We start from the raw sequence: 2,574 nt of genomic DNA, 5'->3' as shown, positions 1-2,574 counted from the left end.
TTTTCTAAATAATAAGTGCAATTTACCATAAGATTTGTTTGTATGAGAAAATATTTTTTTACCAAAAATGAATTTGAAAGTGGATAGCAATTTCTTACTGACAATTCCTATAGTTAACAATTGGTGGTAAAAAATTACCCAATGAAATATTTTTAGTTCACATGTAATTAAATTTATAGACATTTTCGTCAAAAATGGTAGATAACATTTCATGAAAATTTTGCAAATTTTAAGTTAAACGTTTCATCGTTCATAAACTGGTGTGCCTTTACGAATATTATTCTTAGAGTAAATTGTCAGCAGATGCGATGAACTAATGCATAGTTCAGAGATCTTTATCGGCATAGTGGAATGTGATTAATGTAAAGAAGATGTTACTTGAGTTTTGTTGTGTATACATGAGCGTGGGGTTGTTTTTATTTTTGTTCATTTAGTGGTTTGTGTGTGTGTGTGTTTGTTATTCGCGGATGGTTTATTGGTTTATTTCAATAAAGGCACATGTGTTGTTGTTGTAGGAATGTTTTGGGTTTGCTTGGTTTTGTTTGGCATGCTTCAGTTGTATAGTTGGCGTCGGCGTGGGTTCTAGCATCTTTTAAGCAGGTGTGCAACAAGGGAATATAAAGACATAGAATATTTTGGATTTTTGAGACATATATTGGTGTTTGTTTATTAAACCTTTTAAATGAAAGTTATTAATATTTTATCGGTAGTTGAGAAAAAAGTTATTAAGAATATTTAGGAAAATATGTTGAAATTGAAAGTGTATTGAAATTTGTATTATTCAATGTAAAAAATTAATATTCAATTCCAGATGAATTTGGAAAATTTTTGTTATATCTCAGCGTATAGTTTATTCATAAATTGGTAAGTATTTTTTTAATATGGCTTTCTTTTAAAAAGAATATTTTTTATGTATATTATTATTTGTTAATTATTATTTTTTTTTTTTTTTGAAACCAGTTTAATGTTTTTCTTTGTTGTAAAAACAATATTTAATTTCAGAGCAACTCCAGATGGATTCGAACAAATTTAAAAAATAGAGAATTGGTACACCCAGAAAAAAGTGACCCCTTCTTTAAGTTAAAATGAACTCATTGTGAAGAAAGTTGAACTTCGTATAGCGCCAAAGACATTTTTATTTGTTTGAACGATGTGATTTTCGTAGAAATTAGGTATAATGCATTCCCTATATTAGTTAACACTATACTACAGAATGAAAAAATTTAACTGATTTGAATTCATATATGGAATGATTTTATTGAAATTTTTTCATTCATTTGGACAAATCTTACACATTTGTGATAAAACTTTTACTTCATAATTAGAACTGCTTACCTTCGTTTTTAAATACAATTTTATTTATTTATATAAGAAATTTTATCTTCAATAAAAGACATGTTTTATTAATATATTGAATATATTTATTAAGAATCAACAGCATCGAATCTCCTTAAAATATTAGTTTATTATTCCACTATTTCCAATTTCCATGTGATATTATCAACTGTAAAACGCACTTTTTCTTCTTCTTGTACTTTTCACTTTTAATAAGTTGCTGCCTTACAATTTCAATACCTATAAATATAAAAAATCATAAACCATTTTTGTTACAAAAGGTTAGCGTCACTGAATATTACCTGATAATTGAAGATTCCAAAATGAAGACAAATGAAAGGGTTGTTATTCTGCTGGTGTTTTCTTTCTTTATACACCATCACGATTGATAGATTTATTTTCAAAAAACGAAAATTTTTCTCACTAATTTAAAATAATAAATATTTTATATATTTTATTTGTTATTTATTATATTATTTTACGATATTATTTTTTAACAATCTCTCCGTATATCACAACAACGCGATTCCAACTAAAAAAACAACCCACGCGCAAACACATCGATTACGATGACAGGTATCGATTCCAGGTAGACAATAGAAATATAGGAAAATTTCCTATATTCTAACAAGTGTGTTTCCTTAAGTTTTGAAAGGATTGCATACTTCTTAGTACGAATGAACTAAAATATTTTTCTATGCCAAGTGTTGTTCGTATGTGTGAACAACTTTCTATTGTAAAGGAAGTCGCAATTATCATTTTATAAGAAATTTTACTAATTTTGAGGAAACTTGGTTTTAGTTCGGTTTTTGTTTATTTTTACGAATGCTTTGTTATCGGTGAATAAAATTTTCTTGTTCAGTAGTAAATTCTTATACCCAGCGAAGAAAATAGTATGAGTAAAATTCCATGCCTTATTCTAGTTAATGAACTATTCCTATCGGCTTACAGTTTAGGATTTTTTTTACTGAAACGAGTAAATTTTATTATTTCTCACAACAATTTACCTTAATGGAAATAAAATGGATAAACTATATTGATGAAAAATTTTTCCTTTAGTTTCGAAGGCACTTTTTTCTGGGTGTAAGTTTTCTTTTAAAAATTGGCTTTATTTCAACTAGAATATTTACGTTTTTGTGACCTTTTTATCATCAAAATTACAGGTTTAATAACTTATCTTAGTATTTCTTTAATCAAATTTTTTGGAAACCAATGTAATATTTCTAATGTAAAAACAAA

The 2,574-nt window shown here is 26.5% G+C and overlaps 1 long non-coding RNA gene across 1 annotated transcript; it reads right to left on the bottom strand.

Annotated features, from left to right (window-relative positions):
• Nucleotides 1-1,398: 1,398 nt before the first annotated feature.
• On the bottom strand, nucleotides 1,399-1,720 carry LOC142225473 (uncharacterized). The gene is made up of 2 exons (XR_012719295.1): nucleotides 1,638-1,720; nucleotides 1,399-1,575 (listed from the first exon to the last, which is right to left on the bottom strand). It is a non-coding gene; the product is annotated as an uncharacterized LOC142225473 (long non-coding RNA).
• Between the last annotated feature and the right edge of the window lie 854 nt (nucleotides 1,721-2,574).

Source organism: Haematobia irritans, chromosome 2, assembly GCF_050003625.1.
Source record: "Haematobia irritans isolate KBUSLIRL chromosome 2, ASM5000362v1, whole genome shotgun sequence".
NCBI lineage: Eukaryota > Metazoa > Arthropoda > Insecta > Diptera > Muscidae > Haematobia > Haematobia irritans.
This window is presented reverse-complemented; position numbering and strand designations above follow the sequence as displayed.